Raw genomic sequence first — 16,001 nt, forward strand, 5'->3', positions numbered from 1 at the left:
CCATTTAGCCTTTTCTTGAACACCTTCTATGATGAGGAGCTCACTACCTTTCTAAGCAGCCCTGCCCACATTCACACAGCTCTCATTGTCAGGATGTTTTGAATCTGCCTCTTTGCAGCTCATGCTCCTTGCTCCTGGTTCTGTCCTCTGGGACCAACCAGAACAAGCCTTGCCTCTCTTCCACAGCCTAGTCCTTTTGGTATTTGATGATAACCAAGGTTCCTTCCTGTTCCTTCTCCCAGTCTTCTCTTTTCCGGGCTAAATATTCCCAGTTCCTTTAAGTGATCCTTTTATGGGAAGGACTCAAGGCCCTTCTCATTCCTGGCAGCCCTGATCAGAGATTTCTCCTTCTCGATCTGTGGTGCCCAGAATGGAACACACTGGCCAGTTTCCTCTCCTTAAAAATGGAGCTAATGAAACCTGTCGTGTGGTTGCTATAAGGAATGTCTCTAGCCCCGGACGATGCCAGTAGCCCTTGAACCAAACCATATTGGTCCAAATCTAGGCCAATCAACCCACCAATAAGCATTTGCCAAGCAGGGAGGATTTAAAAAAAAAAGCAAGATCTCTTTGAAAAGGAAGAAAAATATATTCTGACCAACAGCACAGATTACAGATCACATCCAGATTTTTCAAAAGCCAGACAGTAAGGGGGAGAGTGTCCAAAGAAATATTAAGGGGCAGCCAGATTGAAGAGACCCCAGCTGGGCTCCCCGTTGTTGTCCCTGGGAGTTTCTGGTCTCCATTGGGAAAGGATTTGAGGCTAGTCAATACTCTAGCACAGTGATTCTCAAAGAGATGTCCTGAGATGCCTGAGAATCACTGAGACCCTTTCCAGGAGTCCATGGGGACAGAACTAATAATGTTGAGACATTATTTGCCTATTAAAATACTTATTTCTTTTCCAACTACACATCTGTGTGAGGTCAGATTTTCTTCATATACTTTAACCAAAACAACATTTCACAACAGATTAAATGCAGAAGGAGAACGGAGAATCCAGCTGTCTCCTACCAAGGCAGACATTAAAGACAGTTGCAATAAAATGCAAAATAATGCCATTCTCTGCCTCCAACCCAGAACAAGACACATACAAGGGGGCAAAGGATGGGCAGGCATGGATGGGTTGGGATCTGTGTTAGTGGAGGAAACATCTACATCCAGGAGATCACAGAACCATTGGGATATTTGAAGACTTAAGTACCCACAGTCACATTAGAATCGCTGGCCAGGGGTAGCTCAGCCTTGTAGGGAGTGGTGGGTTTAATGAGGTCAAGTTCAGACAATGAGCTTCATTTTTTTCAAGGTCATAGGCTGGCTTCTTCCTCCTCCCCCACCTCCAACCTCACTATTTGCCAGGGACTTGGGAATGTGGACAGTGAAACTTCTTTTAACTAATCCTCCATTTAACTAAAATTCTCCCTTTCCCTTTGCCAATTCCACTTTTGGAAGGAAAGAGACAAAGGAATGGATATGTTTGACCTGGACCCTTCTTTAAATTTGAATTTTTGGGAGGAACTGACTAATCAGAGGAAAGGATGCCAGGGGAGGGGGAATCTTGCCATGTGAGAGGCTGCTGGATCAAGGTGGAGAAAGAAGGCAGGAGGGTAGGGTTAGGGTTAGACAGATTATGATGGACTTCAGTGCAAGCTGAGAAATTTTTATTTTTATTCTAGAGGCAGGAGGGAGCCATGGAAGGTTTTTGAGGGAGATAGTAGCAATATGGTCAGATCTGTGTCTAAGAAAGATGAATTTGGTGGCTTTGTGGAGGAGGGATGGGAGTCAGGACACAGCCTTATTCAGAGTTTTCTTGTTTCTGTGTTCATGGCAAACCAGTCTCTGTTCCCTGAAAGTGATTGGGAGCAAAGGGGCTCTGTTAGAGAGGGATTTTGAAGGTTTTCAGTGTAGAAAGGTAGACATAGGGTCTTAATTGGAAATGTTGTCATAGGGTTATTGGGGATGTGTCACAGTCTTAATCAGGCAGCTAGATGGGATGGTGGATAGTGTGCTGAATCTGGATTCAAATTCTGCTTCAGACACTAGCTCATGTGACCCTGGAAAAGTCACTTCACCTCTGTCTGCCTCAGTTTCTTCAACTGTAAAATGAGGATAATAACAGCACCCACCTCACCTGGATGTGATGAGAATAAAATGAGATAACCCATGTAAAGAACTTCGCAAACCTGAAATACTAAATGAATGCCAGCTATGGTTTTCTTATTGTTATGTATCTGGGAGCTCCCCCCTCCATCTGCTGTAACTGGGGCACTTCCCATGGGGCTGAGCATGCACTCTGGCCTCTTCTGGTGTGTCACAGCCTGAGGACCCATGGGAAGTGCTCCAGTCCTGAAGCTCAGTTGGGGCTCCCTTGACGGTTCCTGTTAGATAGAAAACATCTGGCACCCTCTGGTTGCTACTGGGGGGTGGCTCTTAATTTGCTCAGGTTTTTCCTGAGTTCCTGAATAAGTATATTGTTCATTCATTCATTCAACAAATATTTATCGAGCATCTCCTTTGTACAAAGGGGAGAAGGTGAACTCAATCTAGGGAGGCAGGCTAAGGCTGGGGGAGGGGATTGTGGTGAACTGAAAAGTCTTTTTAAAGAAAGTAGGGCAGAGAGGAGAAAAAGAAAAAAGGACAGAGACAGGGACGCAGAGAGAAACCAGACATTGGGGTCTATACTGGAGAGGCTGAGGCATGATTCATAAAGAGTGAAAAGAGAGAGGGAGACCTGAGGGTACAAGACCACAGGCCCATAGGACCCAACATCTCGATCTGGAAAGGACCAACCTTACAAGTTGTCTGGTCTCTATTCTTCATTTTACAGAGGAAAGAAACTGAGGCCCAGGGAATAAAACTTGTGCAGAGTACAAAGAGTCCAGAACTGACCGATCCAGAGGAAAGGGATTTGGGAACAGCCTTCGGGTACTTAAGAGTAAAAGGCAAAGTGAGAGTGGCAGAAAGAAGAGGATTTGGAGTTGGTAGAGCTGGCAGGGGTGATGGGTGGGAGGGGCTTGGTTGGCAGGAATTTTGACCAGAATTCAGGAAGAAGGCTGGGTTGGGTCCCATCCGACATGGCTACCCATGATGTCTATGCCAGAGATGGAACTAGGGCATGGTGATCAGAACTTTGGCCCATGGTGACAGCATTTATCATCTTCCTGCAGCAGGGGAAAAAAATGTCATAGTTAGCAAGAATAATTAGTTATAGTGTAGTGAGAGGAGTGCTGGAGATTTAGGATCTGAGTTTGAATCCTTATTCTGTTGCTAGGATCACTGGTAAATCACTTCATCTCTGTTTCCTCACTTGCAAAATAAGAGGGTTGATCTAAGCCAGAAATAGGGGCCACCGAACCACAGAGTAAGGATTCTTGCAACTGCATGTTGACTTAGGAAACCATAAATTAACATTAGCTATGTTTTATCGTATTTTTATTTTGTTAAATGTTTCCCAGTTACATTTTAATCTAGTTCTGTCTGCATCCCTGCCTTTGACATTTCTGACCAGATGACCTCTAAAGTCTCTCCCAGCTCTCGATCTCTGCTCCAATGATTACTCTGGGCCTCAGTTTCCACATCTGTAAAATGAAAGAGTTGGATTAACTGACCTCTTGGTTCCCTTCCAGACCTTGAGCCTCCCAAGGAAGCTAGCTGATGCAGAATCCTCCCCTGTCTGCCCCCAGCTGTGACTGCTAACTTCTGCCTTTTCATCCTCGAGTAAGCATTATCCTGCTGGCCCAGGGTGTGGGGCATGATACTGGACCGGGGTACATAATAGCCCAGGCTGTAGCTCTGGTTCATTGCCCATCACTTTTAGCTCCCTTAACAATCCCTCCAGGCTCTTTCCCCTGCAGGACCCCCTGTGCCAATCAGCACTGGCCTTGGGATCGGAGGATGTGGGTTCTGTCTTTAGGTAAGAATTTTGCCTCTGAGCCCTGGCCTCAGCTTCCCCATCTGCAAGAAGAGGAAGCTCTGCTTGGTGGCTTTTAAGGTCCTGTCTGGCTCTAGATCTACGATCCTAAGCTGTCCTAGGTTCTGACAGTCTGCGAGGCTGACCTGCCTGAAGCACCTGTCATCTACAGCCCCAAGGGTGTCACTCCCCTGCTCCCTAGCCTTCCATAGCTCCCCAGAGCTTATGTTGAATCAACACCAAACTCCTCCAGGCTCTTGTGGCGCTTTGCCTCCCATCATTCTCACACCTGGCCCCTGTGCTGCGGCCATGCTGGACTTGTTGTTCAGTTGTTTTAGTCACATCCAACTCTTCGTGACCCTACTTAGGGTTTTCTTGGCAGAGATACTAGAGTGGTTTGCCATTTCCTTCTCTAGCTCATTTGACAGATGAGGAAACTGAGGCAAACAGGGTGAAGTGACTTGCACAGGGTCACGCAGCTAGTAAGTGTCTGAGGCCAGATTCGAATTCACAAAGATGAGTCTTCCTGACTCCAGACTTGACACCTGACCCACTGAGCCACCTGGCTGCCCCAGACTGGACCAGGGTGTCCCATACTGTGTATGGTGTCCCTTTGTGACTTCCGAGGTTTGCTCATGGTGCACCCTCTGCTGAGATACCCTCCATGCCCTGCCCCCTCCACTCTACCAGTCATAATGGTCATTACCTTAAAGTTTGGCACCTTAAGGTTTACAAAGCGCTTTACAGATACCGTCTCCTCTGCTCCTGACAGCGGCCCTTTGAAGCAGATGCTATAATTATCCTCATTTTACAGATGAGGAAACTGAGGCCAAGATATGTCGAGGACTTGCCCAGGGTCACACAGTTAGTAACTATCCAAGGCAAGATTAGAACTCGGGGCTCTACCCACTGCGCAACCCAGCCGCCTCTTAAGCTGCTTAATCTATGCTATGATAGAACACGATCCTATCCAATCTGATATATGCTCTAGCATGAGGTGATAGGCGGAGTTTGATGCGGTGTAATACATTCTACGCTCTATATCGTTTAGCTGGGGGCATGTGAGATAATGCGCTATTCCGTGTGTCCTGCCAGGTCAGATCATCTCACATTATACGATCGCAGCGTGTTATCGTTTATAGAAAATCTAATTCGATCTTCCCAGCAAACAGATTGGGGAGGCGCCGATTTTACGGAGGGAGAGCTGAGGCCCAGAGTTAGGGGGATTTGCCCATCGGGACTCGGCTCGTATCTGGGGCAGATCACGGGCTCCAAACCCCTTTGAGGTTCCCCCATTGGTTTTCTCAGTCCCACCAGCCGCTGAGAACAAGGCACTTTTCACCTGATCCCTCTCAGACTGGGCCCAGAGGCTTTCCCGGCCAAACAAGGGGGCCTTTTGGAGCCACGGGCTCCTCCCTCTCCCTAGAGGGCCCTGACTCCTCCCCTTCTCTATTGCTATCTCACCTGGCCGAGAAGGGAAGGGGAGGGAGCAGCCAAAGGGAGACTCCCCAGGGTGACTCTATGGTGCACAAAGGGCCCAGGAAGATGTTATCTCCAGGAGAAATAGGAGGAGGGTTGGGCGGAGATGAAAGGAAATGAGCAAAGAAACCGGAGTTTGCCCAAGGAGAGGCCCAGCCTGTGAAACCTGGGACTGAAGCCTGGGAATCAACAGGGGAGACGGCTCCCCACAATAGCATCTGGGAAGTACGGGACGCGGGGCTGGGCGGTGTGGAGGGAGGCCTGGGGACAGAGGGATCCCAGTGACTGCTCGTGCATACTCATATCCCTCCAGGGGCTTTGTCCCTGGGTGACTGGGCGGACGCACTGACTCCTGGGACAGGGAGCCAGGGGCCTCCCTTCCAGAGTCATCGTCCCAGTACCTGCTGCAGGACCAGAGGGTCCTTCCACCCCAGGGAGGAGGTGTAACCCACTGCTTTACCCAGCCACCACTGGGTCAAGAAAGGTGTTGGGTGTGGGGGAAGGGGGGGAGAGTGCGCGCGTGAGAGAGAGAGAGAGAGCGAGCAAGCGAGAGAATATATTGGTTCATAAGAGCTGATTGTTAAATTTTCAGGGTGAGTGTTTAGACCTAGGAAATATGAAAACACTACAAATCAGGGTTCCATTTTTTGTTTTATAGATTGTCGAGAGTAAGAAAGTGATGGAGAAAAAACTCTAATGAGGCAGATTAAAGTTAAAAGAATGCCTAGTGTACCCCCTCCTCCAAGCTGGTTGTTAAACATTTGCCAGCCCTAGATCTAGGATGCCATAAATGGTGGACATGTGGTCCGAACCTGCTGGGAAGGAAGGAAGGAAGGAAGAAAAGGGGGGGGGGGGCGCAAAGGTTTGAGGATGAGGCCTATCTCACCTGGCAGCTGCTTAGAATTCCCTTTTTTATTTCCAGCTAACATGTCCCAGCAAAGTATCTGCATAAACCCACCCACATGCCACCCTTTACTGGCTTTGGCAAGGAGACTCCCCCCACCCCACCCGCTAGGAATGGGGAGGGGGGACCTTGAGGAGCTGGCCTGGGGGCAGATTAAGGCCCTGAGCCCCACCCTACTCCTCCCCCACCCCAACTTTCCTGGCCTGGACCCCAGCTCCCGAGTGGTTCCCGTTGCCAGAGGAGGCCTCCCAGATCCCCAAGGCCAATCTCTTCATTTTATTTGATTTTATTTTTCTGTTTCATTTTTTAAAAAATTCTGAACTTAACAAACACCAGATAAAATTGGAGTTTCCCAACACACGTTCTCTTCTTCCCTTTTTGGGGGGGCAGGGGAGGAAGAAGTTCTCTTCTCGCCTCTGGGCCCCCATTTAAAAGAAGAAAAAAAAGAGTCCCGGTACCCAACATGAGTAGTCAAGACAAAGACATCCTCACATTCAACGCTCTCATTTAACAGAAGGAGAAGCTAAAGCCAGAGAGAAAAGAACTCAACCAAGGTCACACAGGTAGTTAAGTGCAGAGTTGGACTTTGAATCCAGGCCCTCTGACTACGAGCCTGAGCTCCTTCCATTTGCCTCTACTTAACACAGATCCAGACCCGCTAGGTGGCGCCATAGTTCATAGAATGCCGGACCTGGCGTCCAGAAGGCCTGAGTTCAAATCTATCCTCAGATGTTTGCTAGCTGTAAGACCTGGCCAAGTCATTTCACTTCCGTTTGCTTTATTTTTCTCGTCTGTAAGATGGGGATAATAACAGTCCCAACCTCTTGGAGCAGTTGAGAGGGTCAAACGGGACAAGATTTGTAGCTGTGGCTGGCGCATAGTAGGTGCTTGCTTATACATACTGATTCCCTCTCCTTTGGTGAGTTTTGCTGGATTCTGGGGGGAAAAGACCTTGGGGCCTCCTGCTGCTTCAGGCTGGTGATGGGGAAAGAATGTTGGGTTCGAATCCTGCTTCTGACTGTAACCTTGGTCAAATCAGGGTGGCATATCAGCATGAGGCATTGGGGGAATATCAGAGCTCGGGGGTATTGTGGGTAGATCAGTGGGCATGGAACCAGGAAGGGTTCAAACCGTGACTTCCACTCAGTAGCTGCGGCACCCTCAGCAAGTCACTGGAGTGCTCTGGGTCTCAGTTTCCCCATCTGTACGAGGGGAACAATAAACGAGTACCTACCTCACCCAGTTGTGCTGAGTCTGGAATGAGATCACAGATGAAAAGCATTCTATCTCCTTGAGGGCAGGGATCAAGCTAGTCTTCTTTGCGTACTCTGGGCTGAACACAGGTCTCTGCGCACAGTAGGAGCTTGTATAGAATTGGATAACCACAGATGCAAAATAATCCTTGTAGAGAGTTACACAAGATGGCAAACCATAGCAAACCAAGGCTATGGTTTGGGAGAGGCTTCACACAGACTGAGGGAATCAGGAAAGCTTTAGGGAGGAGCTAGCCTTTGAATTGGTCTTCCAAGGGTCTGGGAGAGGTGGGGCCCCAGGGGAAAGTGGGGATGGCTTTTCAGACATAGAAAAGAACAGTTGAGAAAGGGGAGGGTGAGCTGTCCAGAGTGGTGTCAATATAGTACAAGGGGAGGAGAATAGTGTGAGACAAAGAAGCCCTGGATCGCAGAGGGCCTTGAAATCCAGTCTAAGAAACATGAATTTTATTCGGTTAGCCAATAGGGAGCCATTGTCAGGTCTTGAGCCGAGGAGTGGCGTGACCAGGACCTGTTGGTGTCTCTGAGCTATTTGGAGCCTGGCACTCTATAATAGCTGTTCAGTTCTCAAGGTCTAATGGGCAGCTGGAGATGGAGATCAGGAGAGAGTCTAGGGCTGGACAGATCTGAGTCATCTGCGCAGAAACAATCCTTGAAACCATGGAAGCTGGTGAGATCATTGAGTGATTTGTCCCAACAAGCCCATTGCCATTTATGGCCTAGCCCCTGCAAGACTCTTCAGCTCGGCCCCTGCTGGCCTAGCTCCCTCACTTCGGGTCTGGCTGGCCACAAAAACCAACTTAGACTTTGGCTAGAAAGGCCTTTGCAGCCTCTGATTTTCCAGGCTTTTGCTCATAAACTCACTATGGTCTGGGACGGTCTTTCTTTTTCTTATTTGTATACCCTGTATTTAGCACAATGTCTTGCATGCAGTAGGTGCTTAATAAATGTTTATTAAGTTGGAATGTCTTGTGGCTAGAGGCCACTTTGCCTGAAGGAGAGTAACTGGAAATAAGATTGGTTGAGAAAGGTGGTTGAGAGGCAGACAGTGGAGGGCTCTGAATGCCAGCTGAGGACTTTGTCCAGATGATGCCAGAGCGTCTTACCCATCACCTTCTCTCAGGGGCTCATTTGAATCAATGAGTCTGGGTTTTGGAGAATCATGGGAGACCTGAGGTGGGTGAGTGGGGGCTTGCAGCTGGGATTTCTCAAGATCCTTTGCTCTGGGTGTCACTAAGATTTCAACGGAGTTGGGTGCTTATCTATGACTGGGGAGGGACTCTTTGCCCAGCAGCCCCTGGTAGCTGGTCCAGCTGACTCGGGGCTGCCGGGGTTTTCTGCTCTCTGCTCTTTGCCTGTTCAGGCTTGGTCTGTTTCTTCTTACCAGTTCCTATTTCCCCCCTTTCTTGGATGCTTCTTTTCTCATTCCTGTTTGATTCCAGGGATGCCAGATGTCCAGATGAGGGGGATTGCTTTGGATTTCAGCATCCTGCTCCTTGACTGGAAGAAAACTTGGGGGAGAAAATCCTCTGAGCTTTGCCTCTTCGTCACCGGAAAATCCTCATTTATCCTAATTTTTGCTTTTGAGGATGATCGAGGGTAGGAAAATGGACTTAGATACATTGTGTATCCGTGATCCTGATAACCGGAGCTGTCCAAAAGTGTCCTGGGCCACCTCTGAGGGCCAGCAGGTCCTCAGACAAAGACTAGATGATCCCTTGTGGAGTTCTTAGGCACTTAAGAGGATTCTGGGTTAGGCTAGCTAGTTGGACTCTTGTGGTCTCAACCGCCACTGACATTCTGTGATTCCCCTACAGAGATCTGATAGTTGAATGAATGAATGGTTGTCATCCTTTGTTCTCGAAGGGGACCAAAATGACATCACTATGCTAGATTCAAGTTTCAATGTGTCTGACTGTGGCTGATCAGACCAATATGGGCTCGGAATGCTCTACCACAGGTCAGGCACGAATAGTCCGTGTGAATATTTGGGGTGGATTCTCTAAACTTGTGTATCCTATGTTTCCTTTGAGCTGTTTCAATTCTGTTTTGCTCATAGAGCACATCACCTTCTCTGATGTGGGCACACCATGCTGAGCAGTCCTGCACCAGTGTCTCCCATGTCACACAAACAATTCTGAAGTTCTTAAGAAAGATTTTGAGAGTGTCCTTGTATCGCTTCTTCTGACCACCTTGTGAGCGCTTGCCCTGGGTGAGTTCTCCATAAAACAGTCTTTTTGGCAAGGAATCAATGAGTGACTGACTGAATGAATGAGTGAATGAATGAATGAGTGACTGACTGGCTGAATGAATGAATGAGTGAATGAATGAATGAGTGAATGAATGAATAAATGAATGAGTGAATGAATGAATGGATGAGTGACTGACTAGATGAGTGACTGAATGAATGAGTGACTGAATGAATGAATGAAGGCATAAGAGAGGGGCATGGACTGGTTGTACATTGGAAAGGATGCTAACTCTAGAGTTCAGATCCCGCTTCTGACAATTACAAGCTGTGTGACCTGGACAAGCCACTTTACCCAGTTAGCCTTCCTGTAAAAGGAGGGCTCAGACTGAGAGCCTTGGAAGGCCCTTCCAATTCTAGGTATCCGATACTAAGGATACAGTCAGCCTATCAATAAACATTAAGCACCTACTATGGGCCAGACTACAAAGAAAGGTAGAAGACAGCCCCTGCCATCGAGGAGCTAATCGGGGAGAGACCCTACACAAGACTACGTACAAACAAGTTATAGTGAGGGTAAAACAGGAAATAATCAATCGAGGGACAGGACTGGAATTAGGAGAGACCAGGAAAGGCTTTCTGTCATTGTTCAGTTGAGTCCGGCTCTTACGACCCCATTTGGGATTTTCATGGCAAAGATGCTGAAGTGGTTTGCCATTTCCTTCTCCAGCTCATTTTACAGATAAGGAAAACGAGGCAAATAGGGTGAAGTGACTTGCCCAGGGGCTCACATCTACTAAGTGTCTGAGGTGGGATTTGAACTCAGGAAGATGAGTCTTGTTGACTCCAGTGCACTATGGTGCCACCTGGCTGGCCCAGGTTTTCTACAGAAGGTGGGACTTTAGCTGGGACATCCAGGAAGCTATATATCCACCCTTCTATATGGAGCTAAGTCGTCTCAAGGTCCCCTGGTAAGTTTCAGCCAAGACCTGCCAGATTTCTGGGTGTCCCTCAGGGACATTGTTCCAAGATAAAATCTTCCACTGCCTTGAGATGTTTCCTCATTGCACACAAGACGGAAGGGAGAGATGATATCAGTGGTGTCAAACTCAGGGGCTCTAAAGCATGCTTAAGGATCCGGGTGGGCTTCATATTGACTTAGAAAACCTCACATTAGCATTATGCTCTATTATATTTTTATTTATTTTGTTAAATATTTCCCATTTACATTTTAATTTAGCTTGGGCCACATTCGGAGTGTTGTTAGCACTTAACACCTTTGATTTAGAAGGCACAGGAGCTCTGGGGAGGGTGGGGGTGGGTGGAATGGATTGACCCTGTGTGGATGGCTACACTGAACTCTCCCACATGGCTCGAAGAGGCTCTGCCATGATCTCGGGCTCTCTTCACCCAGCCCAGGATCATGTGCAGAGAGGAGCACCTGGAGAAGCTGTCCATCCAAAGGGCTTCCTTCTTCCACTGAGCCTCTGCGCTGGGGATCCTCCACAGCAGTGGCAAACACCTTTGTGTGCGGAGGAGACATCTCCCTGCTTCGTGCTTCCCTCAGTGTGGGTGATCAAATGCTAACAGAGCAGAGTGACCTCCAAGGCTACCTCCCATGCACCCTAACATATGCTCAGGACTAAGGGAGGTTCTAAGAAAAAGTCTATCCTTTACTCGGCTTCTGTTCATGCTACCTGTCTATCAACAAATGTGGTAATGTGATGTACTGCTTCATTACCTGAAAGTGCCTCAACCACAAATAGGCTGAGGTTAACGTCCCTCAAAAGCACCCAACCACTCAATTCCTCAACCTACTCACCTCTCACAGGCTACTCCTTCATCCCTCCTCAGACATACACAAAGATGGTCATACCCTCAAACTTTCCATCACCCACAAATGCACCACTTCTATGTGAAAAAAATTTGAAAATCCCCTTATCTATCATAATCTATTAGCTTTTACTTCTCCATCTGACTTCCCTCACATGACCCTCCTCCTCCTCCTCCTCACCATAACCTTTGATCCCTTGACCCCTCAATGCACTCCCAGGCCATGTCCCCTGCACTAGCACCTCTTTCCTCTTCTCCCCATCTTGAGTCCTTGGTGAACTGATTCAACTCTACACTGTCCTCTCTTGAGTCCTCCCCCTTATCATTTCACCAATATTGTGCCCTGCCAAGCCTCAGCCTTGGATCATTCCCTCCATGCACTGCCTTTATGTCTACATTCATGCAGATGAGTGATGGTAAAGAACATCACACAACCATTCTGACTGGGTTCACTACAAATATATGTTACACAGCCTCAAGTGGGCACTGACTGCTGCTCGGCATCTACTTCCCTTATTACCTCACTTTCCCATTCTCCACTACCCCTCTTACAAACCTTTTCATGCCCCCTCAAACCTCCCATGGCTCCTCTTCCACCCTCCCTCTCAGGTGAGAACCTTGCCTCATACAAGAAAAATCGAGTCCATTTGCTGTGAGGTTCCTCTTCTTTCCTCTTCCTTATCTCCTAGCACTCAGATGCTTTCTGCCACTCTCTCCTCCTTCACCCCTGTCTCACACAAAGGGGTTCCTTCCTTCCTTCATTCAATAAACATTTATTAAACTCCTACTTTGTGCCAGGCACTGTACTAAGCAACAAAAAGAGGCGAAAGACAGTCCCTGTCTTCAAGAAGCTTATAATCCAATATGGGAGACAACATGAAAACAAATATATACAAAGCAAGATGTATATAGGAAAAGTAGGAAACAATTAGGCCCTGGAATTCAGAGGGGATGGGGAAGGCTTCCTGTAGGAAATAGGATTTAACTGAGACTTAAAGGAATCCAGGGAGGACAGTAGTCAGAGCAGAGCAGAGGAGGGAGAGTGTTCCAGGTGTGGAGGACAGCCAGAGAGAATGCTGGGGGACAAGAGATGGAGGGTCTTGTTCACGGAAGAGCCAGGAGCCCAGTTTCACTAGATTGAAGAGTACACATGTTGTTTGTCCTTTGTTCTTGAAGAGGACCATGGAAGGTGATGCCATGACAGGCAACTGAATTGGATTTAAGTGGGGAAGAGCTGCGCAAAGTCACCAGCCTCACTTTCTCCTTCAGAGCCATCTGGGGCCAGTGGCCAGATACACACCAGGACAACTAGAGATGATCCCCACACATTGGGGAGTAAGGTATAAGAAGCCCGGAAAGGTAGGAGGAAGCTGAATTATGAAGGGCTTTGGATACCAAACAGAGCATTCTGTATTGTGCGTGTGTATACATATGTATACACACACACACACACACACACATATATACGTATATGAAATAAGGTTGCCTTACTCCTTACCAAGGCTAACCCCTCTGCCTGCTCAAGCCATCCTGTCTCCTCCAACAGATTACCCCCTCTGTCATCCCCACCTTTTCACTTATTTATAATCTCTCTCTGTCTACTGGCTCCTTCTCTACTGCCCACGAACATGCCCAAGTCTCCCCATTCTGAAAAATCCTCACTTGAGCCTTCCCTGATAACTATGGGCCAATATCTCATCTACCCTTTGTAGCTAAACTCCTTGAAAAGGCCATCTACAAAAGGGGCCTCCACTTTCTCTTAACCCTTTACAATCTGGCTTCCGACCCCATCGTTCCACTGAAACTGCTCTCACCAAAGTTACCAATGATCTCTTAGATGTCAAATCCAAAGGCCTTTTCTCACTCCTCATTTGATCACTCTCTCCTCCTTGAGCCTCTCTTCTCTCTAGGGTCTCAGGATACCAACACTCCTAGTTCTCCTCCTCCCTCTCTGACTGCTCCTTCTCTGTCTCCTTTGCTGGATCCTCCATGATCACCCCTCTAATCATGGGAGGTCTGTCCTGGGCCCTCTTCTGTTATTCATCTGTATGACTTCACTTGGGAATCTTATCAGCCCCCATGGATTTATTTCCCATCTCTATTCTGATGTTTCTCAAATCTCCCTATTCTGTCCTATCTTCCCTGCTGACCTCCAATCTTGTGTCTCCAATTGCCTTCAGACATCTTGAACTGGATGTCCAGTAGACATCTTAAACTGGACATATCCATTCAGAGGTGGGGAAAAGAGAAGATGGGAGAGATCCTATTTGACGACAACCATCTTTAGAGGAAGAGAGACCACTTACTGAAGGAAGGTTGAAGGCTTGAGGAGACTGGAAAAGATTGGGGTATGAGGTGTCAGTAGAATCAGATGGATGCCAAGCAGCAGGGAAGTTCCACTGTGTGTGGCTTTAGAAGGCAGAGCTTGGACCAATGAGACGAAGTTACAGTGAGGCAGATTTTGTCTTCACATGAGGAAGAACACTTAGGGCTGTCTAAAACCAACATGGGCTAGTTTGTGAGGTAGTAAGTTCCCTGTCATTGCAAGGGCTCACACAGTGATTGGACGACAAGCTGTTTCTGTATTGGGAGAGAGGGTTGGATGAGAGGACCTCCAAGGAGACCCACAGAGGCAGCCCGACACCTGCCAGTAGGAAATGGGAGCCATTTTCCAAGACATTGTTTCCAAGGGTAGCTGGCCACTGAAATGACTTCTGCAGTGCTAATGGGCAGAGACCTTTGATTCAAATATCTATCTACCTTCTAGTGCCTACCAGCCTTCTTCCTCTCTTCTCCTCCTCTCTGGCATTTAGGGTATTCCCCCGACCAGGCTACCCCACCCTTTATTTGAACCTTTCTCCAGGCCTGCTGTCTTTGGCAAGGCTCCATACTCAAAATGTCTCTCCATTTTCCCCTTTCCAAATCTGTTCTCAGTTCACTTGGATAATTCAATAAGCTTTCATTAGATGCCTACAGTGAGCCAGGCACTGTGTTAGTTCACACACAATGACTGATTTAGAGCTGGAAGGTACCATGGAGTTCACCTAATCCAGCTCGCTCATATTGCAGATTGGGTAAACTGAGGCCCAGAGTGGTAAAGTGATTTACCCAAGGTCATACAGTCAGTAAACGTCAGAGCTGGGATTTGAGCTCTGATTCCAAATGCAGAGCACCTTCCACAGCGCTGCCCTTCATCTCCAACTGAATTGGATCGAATCAAATTGAACAAATATTTACGAAGTACCCATTATGTGGCTGCCAGGGTGCTGGGTACCAGGTATATACACAGACAAAACTGAAACTTCCTTGAGCTTATGCAGATGTATAAATGGAAGATGATTCCAGGGGAGAGGGAGCCCCACCAGCTGGGGGAATCAGGACCAGCCTCCTATATATAGGTGGCTACAATTAAGCTGAGCCTGGACCCACTCCAGACAGAGGTGCAGGAGTTGGTGGAGAGCTGATTGTTAAATTTTTAGTCTGAGCATTTACACCTCAGAAACCCTCAAACACTCCATGTCTGGGCTTTTGTTGACTGTCTAGACTTAAGAAGGTGATGGATACAGTGTTAACAATGCCTATTAAACTTAAGAGTGTGTTGTGGGTACATTTTCCCCCGGAGAGCTATTTGTTAAACATTTACCGGCATGCCTTTGGCTCTAGGGGTTCCAAGAGTCGGGGATGAGGAAGGAGGGCATTCTAGGCATGGGATACAGGCCATACAAAGGCAGAGGGAGAAGAGAGACAATATTGTGGGTGAGGAACGAGGAGGCCAGTTTGACTGGGGGATGTGTACTACAGAGTATGGAAAGGGGAGTAATGTAGCCTGGAAACCTCAGCTGAGACCAGATTGTAAAGGGCACTAGCTCTAGAGTCTGGGTTCAAATGCTTCCTCTGATGCTTACTCCCTGTGTGACCTTGGGTAAAGCATTACCCCCCAGGCCTCAGTTTCCCCATCTGTAAAAGGAATGGTTGGGACTAGCTGGCTTCCAAGGTCCCTACTAATCTGGGTCTGTGATCCTAAGAAATGCCAGGTGGCAGAGACAACAGGAAACACTGAGCTATTCTGAGCAGGGATGGAGAGGGACGTGGTCACACCTACAATTTAGGAAGGTTGCCTTGGCAGGTGAGTGGAGAATGGATTCAAGCAGGGAGGGATTAGAGGCAGACACCAATTAGTTGCAATAGCCTGGACGCGGCATTAGGGGGTGCCGTAGTGCACAGAACGTTGGTCCTGGAGTCAACAAGACTCATCTTCCTGAGTTCAAATCCGGCCTCAGACACTTACTAACTGGGTGACCCTGGGCAAGTCACTTAACCCTGTTTGCTTCAATTTCCTCATCTGTAAAATGGGCTGGAAAAGGAAACAGCAAACCACTCCAGTATCTTCACCCAGAAAAAACCCCAAACGGGGTG

This window comes from Trichosurus vulpecula, chromosome 1 (genome assembly GCF_011100635.1).
Source record: "Trichosurus vulpecula isolate mTriVul1 chromosome 1, mTriVul1.pri, whole genome shotgun sequence".
NCBI classification, from domain to species: Eukaryota; Metazoa; Chordata; class Mammalia; order Diprotodontia; family Phalangeridae; genus Trichosurus; species Trichosurus vulpecula.